This window comes from Narcine bancroftii, chromosome 5, assembly GCF_036971445.1.
Source record: "Narcine bancroftii isolate sNarBan1 chromosome 5, sNarBan1.hap1, whole genome shotgun sequence".
Taxonomy (NCBI): domain Eukaryota; kingdom Metazoa; phylum Chordata; class Chondrichthyes; order Torpediniformes; family Narcinidae; genus Narcine; species Narcine bancroftii.
Window position 1 is genome coordinate 59,643,633 of NC_091473.1, and position 18,814 is coordinate 59,662,446.

Sequence of the window (18,814 nt, forward strand, 5' to 3'; positions counted from 1 at the left end):
TCACAGAAATTACTTGTAAATAGGTGAAAAATATTAAAGTTTAAAAGTGGCACCCCCGAGTGGTTAGTTCACCAATCTCTCAATCCTGAATCTCAAGCATCCGGAAAATTAACTTTTCCAGCATCTAGCAATCCCTACAGGTGCCAGATGCTGGGGTTTAGAGGGTAATGTCAGAGCGTGCTTTCTTCAGAAATGTGTAAGTGGATGTATGCAGTGGGTGACGGAAATTGCCTATTTGTGCTGCAAATAATCCGTGCCAATCTTCCTGTACAACAGTTCACTTCTTTCAGTACCTAACTAATCTGTGCAGTGCATGGTGCCCTCATGTATCTCTGGAATTGTAGAATTGTGATTTTTTAAAAATAAATATTTGTAAATTTTCAAGATACAGTACAGAAGCAGGCCCTTCTGGCCCACGATCCTGCATCACCCCAATTAATGTACAAACCCCAGACTTTTTTGGAGGGTGGGAGGAATCTGGAGCACCTGGAGGAAGCCCATACAGACACAGGGAAAATGTACAAACTCCTTACAGATTGTGCTGGATTTGAACCTGGGTTGCTGGAGCTGTCGCAGCATTGTTCTAACTGCTGTGCTAATTGTGTTGCCCAATAATAAAACATTACAGAGACAGTTTAAAGATCAAAATCCAAGAGACTGTTAATCCTGTCACTCATTAAATAGCAAGACCTGCATTGATATGACAGTGCCACCAATAGACGACTTGGCTCTGCACACTCTGCTCATTAAAGTGGGTGGTGCAACAATGCTCTTGTGGCTTATTGAATTAGAGAAAGGGGAAGGGACTGTGCGGAGCCTGATGTATGTTAAGTTGGAAAATATGGAATGACATTTACTTTACAAGGCGATATTTCCCATTGGACAGTGCCGAGTACTAAAACAAGCTGCGCTGACACAAGGCAAACAATCTCCCCTATACCTCTGTAAACCCTCACACGACTGAAAGATGCTGGGAAACATTTCTTGTTATAGTATTGTTTCTAGAAATGTCTAACTGAAAACTCAAACCAACGAAACAGAAGCTGGCCACATCTATACTGTGCTGCTCCAGAATTCACTCTTTACTCATTTAATCTTCCTGATTGAGTGAAAGGTCTGTGTGAAATGAGATGCTTTGAGTAATACAAATCTGAAGAAAGAGTAACTTGAAAATCCTATAATAGATCTGGGAACCAGAGATGTAGTTACAAGCATACACATCACCACGCACCTGCAGATACATCACAATGTCATTTTGGATGCCACTGGCCCACGGGAACATATGAGAAAACATCAGCCACAGAACAGGAAGTTAAGAATGAAAGTACCTTCTGGAAGGGTGAGTTTTGCAGAGAAATGTAATTGGATGAAACTAAAGCAAGGTGAATTAAATGACATGCACGGGCAAAACTTCAGCATGAGCTGTACTTGTTAACATTATGATGATAGAAACAGTTCCACTAAGAGGCTGCAAACCAAGCCAGCCTTGCAGAAGTATCCTATTTCAATGGCCTTTCAATCCTTAGTGAAGCACTGCTTACAGCAACAATCATGTGGATGGTGGCAAGGTGAATATTGAATTCAGTTCTGGTCACCTCATTCCAGGAAGCTTTAGACATGGTGCAGAGGAGATTTACCAGGATGCGGCCTGGATGTCTTATGAGGAAAGGTTGACCAAGCTAGGCTTTTCCCTTTGGAGGGATGGAGAATGACAAGTGACTTACTAGAGAGTTTTAGATAATGAGAGGCAGAGATAGTGTGGATAGCCAGCAAGCTTTTCCTCAGGGTGGCAATGGCCAATACTAGAGGACAGCTGTTTAAGGTGAGTGGAAGAACATTTATATAGGTTTTTTGCACAAAGAATAGTTGTGGTGGTACACCGTCGGCCTACTGCAGGGGGAAACCTCTGTACCTGCAGGAGAGTAAGGGGGACAGGACTACACCTGGCCGGCTGTCAGTCAGTCAGCCTGAAGGGATCAAGCCCCACCTGGTCGGGTGTCAATCACCCCCCGGGATATAAGCCTGTGCCGGCCTCCCGAGGTCTCACTCAGAGTTGCTGCAGCTACAACAAGCCTGGCTCTGTGGAAGTCTTTGTGGATTAAAGCCTGTTGTAGTCTTTACCTTGTGTGTGTCTGATTCTGGCTAACAGCACACCACAATTTAATCCACAATATTTTCCTATGGCTGCAGTGGAAAAACTCCTGAGAACAGGGAGCCTCAAAGTCGACCCACGCCACCCGGAAACCCAGACACGCTTCGAGATCTGGCAGCACGCGGTCGAGGCAATCGTCGAGGCGCATGCTGGTAGCATACTGGACTCAGATCGGAAGAGGCTGGTCCTACTCCAGTCAAAGTTGGGTACCCGTGCCTTCCAGGCAACCAAAGGCTGCTCCATGTACAAGAGCGCAATGGACACACTTGAGAACTTGTACAAACCCCCCTTGAATGCGGTCTGTGCAAGGTACCTCCTCAACACCTGAGCCCAGCAACCCAGGGAGACGGCTGAGTCTTACCTGGGACACCTGAGAGAGTTGGCCAGACCATGTCTGTGGGGTAGGCACAGAAGAGGTCGAGAGGCTGATCCGGGATGCCTTCGTCCGAGGGCTATGCTCGAGGGCCATCCGGCAGAAGCTGCTGGAAGATAGTATTGATGCCCTGACCAAGACAGTGGAAGTGGTCCAAACCATGGAAGCGGAAGCCCTGCACATCGAAGCCTTCGATTCCAGGTTCCCCCAGGCTCCCTCATGGGCCTCTCACACTGCAGCTGCAGCCCCAGACTGAGCTGGGGAGGAGAAAGTCACTGCGGCAAGCGCCCGGAGCCCCTGTAAGTATTGTGGGTCCTGGTGTGGGTCAGACCGACAATCGCGCCGAAACTGCCCGGCTAGGAACTTTGCTAAAGTCTGCCTCTCAAATTCAGCTGGCAGCTCAACGACCCTCTATGACCTCCCCATCTCCCACGCGGACCCTTCCACGTGCACGTACCAGGTGGTGTCATTGACCCCACTACAACTTCCACCTTCCCCGACTCTGACGGTGTAGCATCTGGCTCCGCCAGCGACGATCACACCGTTTGCTCCGAGCACCCAGACCAGCCCCAGTCCTCGTCAGCACCACTTGCCGAGAACTTCAGCGACGTCACATCTGGCTCACGGCGTGATGTCACTTCTGGCAGACGTAATGACATCACTGCCACCGGCCGAGACGATGTCACTTCCCCTGGCACAATAAACACGACTGGTGAAGGAGGCCAGCCAAGCAGCGGGCCCCCTTGTGCCGCCGCCATCTTGGGTCAGGCAGCAGCCAACATGGAGTGCCCCCAACGACGATGAGAACGATGTGGTCAACACACGTGATGACCAGGCAGTCCTACAGACCCTCCCCATGCCTCTGGATGCCATAAATCACCACACACAACTAGAGAGCGATGACTCCAACCATGAGATGGTCCTGGTCTTCTCGGACAAGGTCTGCCCACTGGCCCAAGCTACAACTTTTCCCCTCCAACGTGAGGCACAGGCAGCCTTGATCTGCATCAGGCAGGACATCATGGATGCCACGATGCAGGCCGTGGATGAGGACTGTGCCTTCAAGGTGGAGAGCGATGCCTCCGAGTTAGCCCTCGCCGCTACCCTCAACCAAGGGGGGTGTCCCATCGTTTTCTTCTCTAAGATCCTCCATGGCTCCAAGCTAAGGATTCCGCCTTTGAAAAGGAGGCCCAGGCGATTGTGGAAGCAGTCCGCCACTGGCGCCACTAAGTGGATGTCAGGAGATTCACCCTCCTCACGGACCATCGGGCCGTGGCGTTCATGTTTAACACTACCCACAAGAGCAAGATCAAGAACGACAAGATCCTGCGCTGGAGAGTCGAGCTGGCAACCTACAGCTATGACATCCAGTACTGTCCCGGGAAGTTTAACGACTCCCCCGATACCCTGCCTCGAACCTGCGGGTCTATGCACGACGACAGGCTGCAGGCATTGCATGAGTCCCTCTGCCATCCAGGTGTCAGCAGGTTGTACCACTTCATTAAGTCCCGGAACCTGCCGTATACAATCAGGGAGGTCAAGGACATGACTGAGGCCTGCCGGGTCTGCTCAGAGTGTAAACCCCGTTTCTTCCGCCCGCCCCAGGCCCATGTTGTAAAGGCCACTCGGCCTTTTGAGCATCTCGGCATGGACTTCAAAGGGCCACTGCCTTCCACAAACTGAAACGCCTATTTCCTCACAGTAGTGGACGAGTACTCACGCTTCCCTTTCGCTATCCCTTGCCCGGACACCTCCACGGCCACCGTCATCAGGGCCTTGGGGCAGATCTTCACCATGTTTGGCTATCCCGCTTTCATCCACAGCGACTGGGGGTCTAGTTTCATGAGTGACGAGCTGCACCAGTACCTGATAGCGAGGGGCATTGCGACTAGCCACACGACGAGTTATAACCCGAGAGGCAATGGGCAAGTGGAACGCAAAAATGGGGTGGTCTGGAAGGTAGTCCTTCTGGCTCTCAAGTCGAAAGGGTGGGCCGTTGAGTACTGGCAGGATGCCCTGCCTGAGGCGCTCCATGCCATTCGGTCGCTGCTATGTACGGCTACCAACGAGACCCCTCACCTACGGCTCTATTCATATTCCCCAGGAAGTCAGCAACTGGAATGTCCCTCCCATCATGGTTCACGTCCCCGGGACCGGTGCTTCTGCGTAACCATGTGCGGAAATACAAGGCTCAACTCCTGGTCGAGCAGGTCTTCCTCCTACATGCGAACCACAACTACGCCTATGTTATGTTCGGCAGTGGCAGGGAGGACACCATCTCAACCAGGGACTTGGCTCCAGCAGCAGCACGCATCACTCCATGGCATCCTTCAGCCCAGGACGACGCTGACTGGGCATGCATCCACGTCCCCAGGCAGCTATGGGGCGCGCAGGACCTCCTTGACCACCAGGGGCCTGCTTCAGCCCTGGGGAATGAACCTTCCCCCCACACCGCACATCCAATATGACTCTCACACGTCGACCCTGGCCCCTTTGGCCACCCCTCAGCGTGGCACCACACTAGTCACACAGACCCCTGCCGCCAGCCCCCCCACTTCCCCTCCAACCAGTGACCAGGAGCCAGTCCTACGACGGTCACAGAGACCCCAGCGGCCACCAGATCATCTCAATCTGTAAATATTGTATTTTGTATAGTGGGTACGATTCTTTGTTACTGCCCCCACCCCGGGACAATTTTAAAGAAGGGGGTGAATGTGGTGGTATATCACCGGCCTACTGCAGGGGGCAACCTCTGTACCTGCAGGAGTTTAAGGAGACAAGACAACACCTGGCTGGCTGTCAATCAGTTGGCCTGAATGGATCAAGCCCCACCCAGTCGTGTGTCAATCACCCTCCAGGATTATAAGCCTGTGCTAGCCTCCCAAGGCCTCAAACAGAGTTGCTGCAGCTACAGCCAGCCTGGCTCTGTGGAAGTCTTTGTGGATACAGTCTTTACCTTGTGTGTGTCTGATTCTGGCTAACTGTGCACCACAATAGTGGATGGCTGGAATTCATTTCTGGGAGTGATGGTGCAGTAGGGTCATTCAGAAGACACTTGGGCAAATGGATGTAAGAAAATAAGGTTTAGTTGTGAGGAAAGGAAGTGTTAGTATGTTGTGGAGTATGGTTTCACTTGGAAAGACTGTTTGGGTCTCTGATTGGTGGTGAGTGAAAAGGTGTGGGTGCAAGTGCAGCATTTTCTGGAGTCACAAGGTTAGGTACTCGGGGCAATTTGTGGAAAATTTGTGCGGACAAGAGAGTCACAGAGGGAGGAATCCCTGCCACATGTAGAGAGGGGAGGAGAGAGGAGATGTGTCTGGTGGTGGGAGCACGTTGTAGGTGGCAGAAATTGAGGAGGATAATATGCTGGATGCAGTTTAGGTGAGGCCAAGGGGAATCCTGTCCTTGTTGCGTCTAGGGGCAGAGGCAGCCCAGGCAGGATGTGCAGGATGATAAGAGCTGAGTTGATGGCAGTAGAGGGGAAGACATGTTGTTTTGAAGGAGGACATCCTAGGATGTTCTGGAACGGAAGACCAAATTTGATGCGATGGAATCAGAAAAATCAAGAGAAAGGAATAGAATACTTTCAGAGGACAGGATGTGAAGAGGTGTAGTCAAGGCAAATGTAGGAATGAGAATTTTATTTCATTTCTTTTTAATTTGAAAATGATGAATGGCCATTCCTTGTACACCAGCTAGAATCATATTCATTTGGTGGTCTGAATAATTTCATCTTGATCTTCTTCTTTCAAGTCTTTTGTGAACAAGTTCCTGTTTCTGCAGACTGTGGTGGTCTGTCACTGTGAATGCATATTATTTTTAAGAATAACAAACTGCTCTGGCTGCCTGCATCACTGCTAGCCCCTGCTTTCATGGATCAGATCATCACTCCCTGAGATCAACTTCTAAACATGTCTCAAGCAATAAAGATGAGTCAACCCTATAACTGGTCATATTGCATAAAGCTTGGTCCCAATGTATCTTTGCAATGCCAAGTAAATTCTCAGAAGTGCTATAATCTTGATTGTAATGCGTGTACAGAGCCATTGTCATACCCACGTTCCTGTTCGGCTCTGAATCATGGGTCCTCGACCGGCATCACCTACGGCTCCTAGAACGCTTCCATCAGCGCTGTCTCCGCTCCATCCTCAACATTCATTGGAATGACTTCATCACCAACATCGAAGTACTCGAGCTGGCAGAGTCCGCAAGCATCGAATCCACGCTGCTGAAGACCCAACTGCGCTGGGTGGGTCACATCTCCAGAATGGAGGACCATCGCCTTCCCAAGATCGTGTTATATGGCGAGCTCTCCACTGGCCACCGTGACAGAGGTGCACCAAAGAAGAGGTACAAGGACTGCCTAAAGAAATCTCTTGGTGCCTGCCACATTGACCACTGCCAGTGGGCTGATATCGCTTCCAACTGTGCATCTTGGCGCCTCACAGTTCGGCGGGCATCAACCTCCTTTGAAGAAGACTGCAGAGCCCACCTCACTGACAAAAGACAAAGGAGGAAAAACCCAACACCCAACCCCAACCAACCAATTTTCCCTTGCAACTGCTGCAACTGTGCCTGCCTGTCCCACATCGGACTTGTCAGTCTCCAACGAGCCTGCAGCAGACGTGGACATACCCCTCCATAAATCTTCGTTCGCGAAGCCAAGCCAAAGAAGAAAAAGAAGAAAAATAGTAATTGACTTAATGTAGAGAGCATGAGCCCAGATCCATCAGTGTGTTGTCTGCTATTTGCTGTTCCTCTTCACTCATGTAGCCATTGATCAAGTTGTAGATTTTATCAGCAATTTTTGCAGAAGAGATCAAAGTCAATGAGCTAATAGGAGAGAATGAGGAAACAAAAAATGTTTGCAAAATGCAAATGAATAGAATGAAAGCTTTAGATAAACTACAACCTAAAAAGAATAAAATGATACTTGATGTTTTAAAGATATCTATTAGATTTCATCATTTGAATAGAAGTGGCAATGTTTTTGTCAAGGAACAGGGAGGCTGCAGGGGAGAGAGGGCTGAATTTAATTTATAATCAGAAATTGTGGAGAGTATTTAACAGGTGAATCAGTGTTCATAGAGAGCAAAACAGAATTAATGTTCTGATCAACAACTAGGCATCAGAAGGGGGAAAGCGTGAAAATAAATTTTGACTTATGCACAGAGGGGAAGAATGAAAAAACACGCAGAATGCCTGTGATTGGCTAGAGCCCAGAGTTGTCCAGGAGACAGAATCTTTTCGTGCCATCCAGCAGAAGGATGAGTCTGGTGCAGCAGAGATGGAGGAAGATGAAAGAGGTCAGTGAGAGAGGTAAAAAAAACCTTGCTGGAACTGAGAGGGTGTAAATGGCAGCAGTCGCTAAAATCTGAAATAAAAAATGATGGGAATATGCAGAGGTTCAGGTGGAGAGAGAAAAATGGAGGTTACAAGTGTGTGAGCACACATCAGAACTGGCTAGTTCGGAAACAAACAGAATGGCTAATTCATTGGCTTCTGAATTGAATATCAAATCCTGAGCATAATAATGTGCCAAGAGAGAAGACAAGAATAATGGGCAGCACGGCTGGCGTAGCGGTTAGCGCAAAGCCTTTATGGCTCCAGTGATCAGGGCAGGGGATCAAATCCTGCGCTGTCTATAAAGAGGTTATATGTATCTTCCCCTGTCTGCATGGGTTTTCCCAAGTGTTCCAGTTTCCTCCCACCATGCAAAATGTACCAGGGGTGTAGATTGAGTGTAAATTGGGCACGGACTCATGGGCCGAAATGGCCTATTACCATGCTGTATGTCTACATTTTAAACATTTTTAAAAAGTTAAAATTTAAAAATACCATTTGTCAAGTTAACATTGGGCTCGGACACAACACTGCAGGAGGTCTGGAGTTGGAATGGAAGGCTGAAGGAATAGTGACCTGGAAGCCAAGAGTCACACCTGAAGAATGAATGGAGGTGTCCGCCAAGTGGGATCCACTCTGTGCTGAGTTTCTCGTGTGCTGGGGAGGATATATGGTGAGCATCAGATGAATGCATTAAAATGTCAGCAGAGAAATTGCAGAGCTGCTTCACCTCGAAAACTGTTGGTGTTTGCTGGAAGGGGTGGGGGAGAGGCCCGTAACGAGGTCACGCGGCACATGGTGAACGTACCAGGGTCACACAAAAAAGTGCAATGAGAAGGGGGAGATGGAAGAGTTAATGAGGGAGTTATAGAACGAACAGTCTTTTTGAAAAGCTGAAACAGAAGGGGAGGGTAAGGTATGTCTGGTGATGGAATTTTATTTAATATGAAAATGACAGTGAAAATAAACATCTTTGTCTTAATAAAGTTTTCCTTCAAAACCTTAAAAAGGAAGGTGCCTTACCTAATTTTAGATTTTATTATTAGGTAGCTAATATCAGATGTATTCTTTTTTGGATTCATTATAAGGGCAGAAAGGACACCTTAAAGTGGATTAATTTAGAAATGAATTCAACTAAAAATATTCTTTTATTTTGTTACTTGGAGTGCCATTACCTTTCTCTGCTTCTAGACTAACTGATAATTTTGTTGTCAAACGTACTTTGAGAATTTGGTTTCATTTTAGCAAATATTTTGGATATTATAGGTTTTTGCTTGCTAGCTCTACATTACATAATTCTTTTATCCCACCTTCTCCGCAAAATTCTGCTTGAATGGTTAAACTTGGGGATCCATCTTTTCAAGATTTATTTATTGATAATAGCTTAGTTTCATTTGAAGAGCTATTTTGAAATTTAAATTACATGATCATTTCTTTAGATATTTACAAATTAGGAGTTTTTTGAACATATTATTGTTGAGACTCCCTTAAAACCTTGTTATAAATATGATAGGGATGATTTATAATTTTAAACCAAGTCAAAAATTGCTGATATCAGCTATATATGATTTACTATTAAAGTCTAGGGATAACTCCATAGATAAGATTTAAAAAATTATGGGATCAAGATTTTCAGCTCTCATTCTCGGACACTACATAGGATTCTATTTTAAAATGGGTAAATTTCTCTTCTTTGTATGCGAGTCATTCGTTTTTGCAATTTAAGATTGTACATTGAGCTTATTTTTCAAATGTTCATTTGGCTAAATTTTATCCTAATAGTTCCTCAAATTGTAGGACTGAGGAAGGTACTTTGTTACACATGTTTTGGTCTTGTTCTTTTCTTTTCACATATAACCATATAACCATATAACCACTTACAGCACAGAACAGGCCAGTTCGGCCCTACTAGTCCATGCTGTAACAAATTCCCACCCTCCTAGTCCCACTGACCAGCACCTGGTCCATACCCCTCCAGTCCTCTCCTCTCTATGTAACTATCCAGTCTATCACTAAATGTAACCAATGATCTCTCCTCAACTACGTCTGCCGGAAGCTCATTCCACATCCCTACCATCCTTTGCGTAAAGAAATTTCCCCTCATGTTCCCCTTATAATTTTCCCCCTTCAATCTTAAACGATGTCCTCTCGTTTGAATCTCCCCCATTCTTAATTGAAAAAGCCTATCCACATTTACTCTGTCTGTCCCTTTTAAAATCTTAAAACACCTCTATCAAGTCCCCCCTCAATCTTCTACGCTCCAGAGAAAAAAGCCCTAGTCTGCACAACCTTTCCCTGTAACTCAAACCTTGAAATCCTGTCAACATTCTTGTGAACCTTCTCTGTACTCTCTCTATTTTGTTTATATCTTTCCTATAATTTGGTAACCAAAACTGTACACAGTACTCCAAATTTGGCCTCACCAATGTCTTGCACAATTTCATCATAACTTCCCTACTCTTGAATTCATTACTCCGATTTATGAAGGCCAACATTCCAAATGCCTTCTTCACCACACCATCTAGCTGAGTATCAGCCTTGAGGGTACTATTTACCATCACTCCTAAATCCCTTTGTTGCTCTGTACATCTCAATAGCCTACCATTTAATACATATGACCTATTTAGATTTGCCTTTCCAAAATGTAACAACTCACACTTATCTGTATTAAATTCCATCAGCCATTTCTCAGCCCACACTTCCAGCCTTCCTAAATCACCCTTTAATCTACGGTAATCTTCCTCACTGTCCACAACACCACCAATCTTTGTATCATCCGCAAACTTGCTTATCCAATTCTCCACCCCTACTTCCAGATCGTTAATATATATAACAAACAATAGTGGACCCAGGACCGATACCTGTGGAACTCCACTAGTCACCGGCCTCCAATTGGACAAACAATTTTCTACCACTACTCTCTGACACTTCCCATCCAACCATTGCTGAATCCATTTCACTACCTCCTTATTTATACCTAATGCCTCCACCTTTTTTCCTAACCTCCTGTGGGGAACTTTGTCAAAAGCTTTACTAAAGTCTAAATAGACAACATCCACAGCTTTCCCTTCATCAACCTTTTTTGTAACCCCCTCGAAGAACTCAATCAGGTTTGTCAAGCATGATCTACCCCTGACAAAACCATGCTGATTACTCCCTATCAATCCCTGTACCTCCAAATATTTGTAAATACCATCCCTCAGAACACTTTCCATCAACTTACCCACCACAGACGTCAGACTCACGGGCCTATAATTCCCAGGTTTAAATTTGGACCCTTTCTTAAACAGAGGAATCACATGCGCCACCCTCCAATCCTTTGGCACTATCCCCGTGACCTATGACATCCTAAATATCTCTGTTAATGGCCCCACTATCTGTCCACAAGCCACCCTAAGTGTCCTTGGGAATATTTTGTCTGGTCCCAGAGATTTATCCACCTTTATCTTTTTCAACACAGCCATCATTACCTCCTCGGTTATCCTTATATGCTTCATGACCTCCCCACTATTTTTCTTTACTTCAACTGGTTCAACATTTTTTTTCCTTAGTGAATAACGAGGAAAAGAAATCATTCAAAATTTCCCCCATTTCCTCTGACTTCTCACTCAGCCTACCCTCACTATCTACAAGGGGTCCAATTTTATCCCTCACTAATCTTTTACTTTTAATGTACCTATAGAAACCCTTCGGATTTATTTTTACTCTGTCTGCCAAAGCCTCTTCATGCCTTTTTTTGGCCTTTCTAATTTCTTTCTTAAGATTCCTTCTACACTCCTTGTAGTCCTCCTTCAAACTCTCAGCTCCCTGCTCTTTATACCTCTTGTACACCTCCCTTTTTCTCCTAACCAAATTTCCAATATTCCTCGAAAACCAAGCCTCCCTATGACTTCCAGCCTTTCCTTTGATCCTCACTGGGACATATTTACTCTGTATCCGCAAAATTTCTTTTTTGAATATCCTCCATTTTTAATTTACATCCTTACCTGAAAATATCCTGTCCCACTCAATACTCCCCAAATTCCTTCTTATTCCTTCGAAATTTGCTCTTCTCCAATCCAGAACCTCAACTTTAGGCCCCTCCTGCTGTTCCCTAAAACTACCCGAAAACTAACAGAGTTATGATCACTAGACTCAATTTGTTCTCCAACATTAATGTCCGATACCTGACCTAGCTCATTCCCTAACAGGAGATCTAGTATTACACCGTCCCGAGTCGGTTCTTCTACTAATTGATTTAGAAAACAATCTTGAACACATTTAACGAACTCTAGCCCATCCAGCCCTCTAACTGTATGGGTATCCCAATCAATGTGAGGGAAGTTAAAATCTCCCATGATCACTACCTTATGATTCTCACACATATACGTTATCTCCCTACAAATTTGTTCCTCTAATTTTCTTGGCCCATTTGGTGGTCTGTATTAGCACCCTCATGCCTCCTTCACCCCTCAATTCCACCCAAACAGCCTCACTGGACGATCCCTCCATACCATCCTGCCACCTCAAGGCAGTAATGTCCTTCTTAACAAGCATTTTGGGAAGATATCTTTCACAACTTATTCTTAGTTCTCAATGTAAATCTTACACCTAATCCTTTAATTGCTCATTTTAGAGGTTTTGAAATTAATTGTGTCTCAATCCCATGTTGTTTCTTTTGTTTCCCTTATTGCTAGACAATCAATATTGATGAGATGGAAAGATGCTGTCCCTTCTATTCATTCTTCTTTGGCTTGGCTTCGCGGACGAAGATTTATGGAGGTGGTAAATGTCCACGTCAGCTGCAGGCTCGTTTGTGGCTGACAAGTCCGATGCGGGACAGGCAGACACGGTTGCAGTGGTTGCAGGGGAAAATTGGTGGGTTGGGGTTGGGTATTGGGTTTTTCCTCCTTTGTCTTTTGTCAGTGAGGTGGGCTTTGCGGTCTTCTTCAAAGGAGGTTGCTGCCTGCCGAACTGTGAGGCGCCAAGATGCATGGTTTGAGGCGATATCAGCCCACTGGCGGTGGTCAATGTGGCAGGCACCAAGAGATTTCTTTAGGCAGTCCTTGTACCTCTTCTTTGGTGCACCTCTGTCACGGTGGCCAGTGGAGAGCTTGCCATATTAACACGATTTTGGGAAGGCGATGGTCCTCCATTCTGGAGACGTGACCCACTCCTGTTTGGCTCCGAATCATGGGTCCTCTACCGGTATCACCTACGGCTCCTAGAACGCTTCCACCAGCGTTGTCTCCGCTCCATCCTCAACATTCATCCCTAACGTGGAAGTACTCGAAATGGCAGAGGTCGACAGCATCGAGTCCTACTCATACTCAATGGTTATATGACATGATGGCATTTCTAACTTTGGAAAAAATCAGAAGCTCAACCAATGTAACAGATTTAAAAATTGTAAGATTGTGGGCTCCTGTTATCAATTTTTTTTCATAATTTATAAGATCGTTAGATCCTGCTTTATGAATTTGTGGTTTTTTTATGCCTAAGTGGATTTGAGTGTGTTGAACTAATAAGTTTGGATGGGAATGGGATAGAATTTATGGTGTAATATAGTATTACCTTTTGAAGAATCTTTTACAATTAGCCATATATTATTATTGTTTAAATGGATACTTCATTCGTTTATCTTTTTTTCGGTTTGACTGATATGATATCTAGTTCGTATGTAATAGTATTCCTATATTAGACTTTCTTTGTGTATTTCTTATTTCATATTAATTTTGATATATGGATTACATTCGTGCATTATTGAAAAGTTCGATAAAAATGTTGAAAAAGGAAAAAGATGATAGAGGACTGGGCTGAATGCAGTGATTTCTATCCTGCGGGCAATGGTATACACTGGAATGCTGCCACTCTTGCCTTAGTTATCTGCAAGACTCCAGTGTTCTTCAGGCACCAGCATTTATGCGGAAACCATTCCTCCACAAACTTCCGAAATTGAGGAAGTGCAATGGAAAATAGTTAGAAGTGAGGGAGAAAATTAGTGGTGGATGAATGAGGAATTCAGGCTGAATGCAAGCGGCACTTGAGAGGGTGGCTGCTGGCGGAGAAGATCAGAGGTGATGGTATGATGGTTAGACATTAGTTGGTGGGATTGGGACCCAAGGAAGCTGCTGAGAATGGGTGGAACTGATCTGATCAGACATGGTGGGTTAATAGTGGGGGGCGTCAGGGTGGTGACAGTACAGTAGCAGAGCCTTTTGACCTATGGGTGGAGACTGGTCTGATCAGACATGGTGGGGTAATAGTAGGGGGCGTCAGGGTGGTGACAGTACAGTTGCAGGCCCTTTTGACCTATTGGTGGACACTGGTCTGATCAGACATGGTGGGGTAATAGTAGGGGGCGTCAGGGTGGTGACAGTACAGTAGCAGGCCCTTTTGACCTATGGGTGGACACTGGTCTGATCAGACATGGTGGGGTAATAGTAGGGGGCGTCAGGGTGGTGACAGTACAGTAGCAGGCCCTTTTGACCTATGGGTGGACACTGGTCTGATCAGACATGGTGGGGTAATAATGGGGGGCGTCAGGGTGGTGACAGTACAGTAGCAGGCCCTTTTGACCTATGGGTGGAGACTGGTCTGATCAGACATGGTGGGGTAATAGTGGGGGGCATCAGGGTGGTGACAATACAGTAGCAGGCCCTTTTGACCTATGGGTGGACACTGGTCTGATCAGACATGGTGGGGTAATAGTAGGGGGCGTCAGGGTGGTGACAGTACAGTAGCAGGCCCTTTTGACCTATGGGTGGAGACTGGTCTGATCAGACATGGTGGGGTAATAGTAGGGGGCGTCAGGGTGGTGACAGTACAGTAGCAGGCCCTTTTGACCTATGGGTGGACACTGGTCTGATCAGACATGGTGGGGTAATAGTGGGGGGCATCAGGGTGGTGACAATACAGTAGCAGGCCCTTTTGACCTATGGGTGGACACTGGTCTGATCAGACATGGTGGGGTAATAGTAGGGGGCGTCAGGGTGGTGACAGTACAGTAGCAGGCCCTTTTGACCTATGGGTGGACACTGGTCTGATCAGACATGGTGGGGTAATAATGGGGGGCGTCAGGGTGGTGACAGTACAGTAGCAGGCCCTTTTGACCTATGGGTGGAGACTGGTCTGATCAGACATGTTGGGGTAATAGTGGGGGGCATCAGGGTGGTGACAGTACAGTAGCAGGCCCTTTTGACCTATGGGTGGAGACTGGTCTGATCAGACATGGTGGGGTAATAGTAGGGGGCATCAGGGTGGTGACAGTACAGTAGCAGGCCCTTTTGACCTATGGGTGGAGACTGGTCTGATCAGACATGGTGGGGTAATAGTAGGGGGCATCAGGGTGGTGACAGTACAGTAGCAGGCCATTTTGACCTATGGGTGGAGACTGGTCTGATCAGACATGGTGGGGTAATAGCAGGGGGCGTCAGGGTGGTGACTACAGTAGCAGGCCCTTTTGACCTATGAGTCTATGCTGCTCAAATGCACCCATTTGACTAATTAATCCATTAAGCCCAGATGTGTTTGGGACTTGGAACGAAACCAGAACAGTCATAAGGAAAATGTACAAACTCTTTACAGAAAGCAGTATTTAATCCTGGGTCTCTGGAGCCATAATCACATTGCACTAACTGGTACCCAGTTAGATACTGGCCATGATAGTCCCAGGGGTTTGATCTGCAATTGCCTGAAAATTATACACAGGAGCTACATGGATGTGGTCACCTGCATTTCCTTCAATAGACCAGGCACACGGGCACCTTCAACTTTCACCCCTGACAGTGTTTGTACAGGCCCAGTGTATCTGTATTTTTTTTTGCTCAAGAGACTTTACTGTGCTGTAATGTTCTAGGTTCTATCACTACACATCATGTCATAACATGTATAGCAACTCCTTGAGATCATGCATCAGGGGCATGGGAATGGAATTGTGGTTGGAAATATACTGCTCCAAATTCAGAATGTGCTTCAAGATCCAAAACACTGGGGACCTTGGAAGGCAGTAGCACCTCAGTGCAGCCGTTTTTATGCAATCACCTCTTTTTTCTGGTGTAATTTTTGACCCACAGGTACCTGTTTCAAAGACAACTTGACCATCCTTTGAGCCTTAGTGCCATTGCTGGTGCCCGATCATCCCAAGGATTTTTTAATGAATTTGTACATATACAAAGAGGAAAGGCAGAGAGTGTTCAAGGTAGCTGTGACCAACTGAGTGATGCATCCAAAACTGCAGATACTGGGTGACAATAAAACATAGTAGAAGAAATAGGCTATTTAGCCCAACGGGCCTGCCTCACCATTCAAGAGCTGATCCATTTTCCCATTCAGTCCCATTGCCCAGCCTTCTCCCCATAACCTTTGATGCCCTAGAAAATCAAGAGTTTATTAATCTCTGCCTTAAATATACCCAAAAATCTGGCCTCTACAACTGCCTGTGTCAACAAATTCAACAGATTTAGCACATTTTGCACGTTGAGAAGATTGTACTGGCTGGGGTCAAAGACACTGTATTGCACATGGTTCTCCATTGTATTGAACGTGACAATGCTATTTTGAATGAGATAAGGAGTTATTTGAGTTCAGTGTTTTGGATGAGAAGGTTCATCTTTCATCTGAAAGCCAGCCAACATTCATGAAAACCCGTCCCTGAGAGGAGTCCAGAAAAGTTGGAATAAAATCAAAGGTTCTGGGTATGAGGTAAGAAAGGATTGGATTGTTATGAAGTAGGTTTACAGAGGTTGGCACAACATTGTGGGCTGAAAGGCCTGCACTATGCTATTAAGTTCTCTGTTCCCAATCAAATGAGCGAGAGAACACTCTCCCTCTTTGTGAGGCCTTGATGGACAGCAGTCTGCATTCATTGTTGACACTTTGAAGAGTAATATGGTTTAAATTTTGATGCTGAGTCTGATGGTGAACTTTGCCAGATGGAAGCTATGGCCAGGAAGCTTCTTTTTGAAGTCAGCTTTCAAAAAGAAAGTGCGTGCCATCTTTATTGTTCTGATCAACCCAAGTGGAGAACTGTGAATTTCATTGTCTGATGCTTTACTGTTCTTCATTTATCTGTCCTGTGCAATTTACCTCACTTGTTTCTGCCTGCTTACTATCTGATGATCGTTCCGTGAGTTTTTCACGAAGTATATTATGTGGTGACATTTGATGTTTCCCCAGAGACATCTTGCAAAGAATGACACTGAGGGACCTGCTATTTTGCACATTCATGTGTGATTAGATAGGGGCAAATAATCCAATGGAAATATCTCTCCAACTGCTGATCAATCAACAGCAGTGCTCAAGGGGTGGTAAATACTGCTGTGTATGATGGTGAATGATGGGGCCAATACAGATGGTGATGACCCTAGATCTAATCATTTCATGCAATTGAGTTAGAAGAGAATAAGGTACCATTGGCTTTGATGTCATCCAGGAGTGGGCAGAGGTCTTTCACGATGATTCCATTCAGGCTGGATTGCTTCCCTGTGTTGTCTATATTCCACAAGGTGAACCAACATAGAGCAGAATGGATTCCCCAAGTTAGCACTGGTGCAGATAAACAATATGACTACCTTCTCCGTCTCTGAAATTTTGGCAGAAGCACACACCTGTAACAGAACTAAAACCAGCTGTGATTCAGAGATCACACAGGAAGAACAACATCAAAATGGAAGCAGACCCATGTTGTGTGTTCACCCAGTTTGGCAGCACAGGTAGTCCATGTACTTCAGATTGAGCAGGGCATCGGACAGCAGTCCGACTAGATGTGGCCGCTGCTTGTGATGCTTTGGTTTCACAGCCAATCCCTTCTCCTTTGAACACTTTGCATTGTAATGATGTCTACTGCTAAAGACCAGGTCCAAGTGTACATTTTCAGAAAACAGGGCCAAGTGGCAAGAAGGTCAGTCTGAAGGAAGAATTGGTTAGGCTAAAGGGTCAATGTGATTTCAGAAGGGATTTCCAGAGTTTGTGGCACTGATGCCAGCAGTAAAGTGTAGGAAAGTTGGCCAAACTAAAGGAATGTGACCTCAGAGGCTTGTCAGATTGGTGGATGTTACAAGGTCAGGTATGGATGAAGGTGAATAAGGGATTGAACACAAGACATGAATGCATGTGCTTTTACCCAGTTGCTACCCAGATAGTCAGGGGCTGATTTTCTTAGTAACATCAGCTAGTCTGCACCAGGTACCTCGTTGGGTGGCAGAGTAGCATAACAAATAGTGCTGCTGCTGGGTAAATCCACTGACCATAGTTTATCTCTGAAGTTGAGATCTCGCTGTGTGGGGTTCACACATCCTCCCTGCCACTGCATCATCCTTCCCAGGTATTGCCTCCTCCAATATCCCAAAGATGTGAAAATTGGGAGGTGACTGGAAGTTGGCCACAGTGTACAAGTGAGGGAGATGGGGAGTGCTACGTTTGTCATATGGTAATAGAATCAAGTTTGGCAGGATTGATCTTAAAGTCAATAGGGTTTGACATTTGTTATCAATGGTACAAATGTTTTAAAATCATCCACACACTAAAATTTCTCTCAATTATCTTCAGCTATTAGTTGATCAAGAAAACTCCACAAATGAGATTGCTCCAAAGTCTGGTGTCCAATTTTTGCTCACTTGAGATCTATCCACCCATGTTGCTTTCAATCATCAATGCTGACATTTTCATCCAGTTCCCATGCTGTGCAATTAGATCCTTGATTTCCTAACCTTGACCTTCAGTGAGGATTGGTAAGAACATCTCTTCCACAATCTCCATAATTACCAGAATACAACCAGACTGCATTCTTCGCTCCCTGCTCTACTCGCTTTACACATGTGCCTGTGTGTCAGTACGACAACAGCACTATCTACAAATCTACTGACGAAATCATGGTAGTGGGTCATATAAAGGAAGGGAATGAGTCAGCATACAGGGTGGAGATTGCACTAACAACAACCTCACACTCGATTTCACCAAACCAAGGA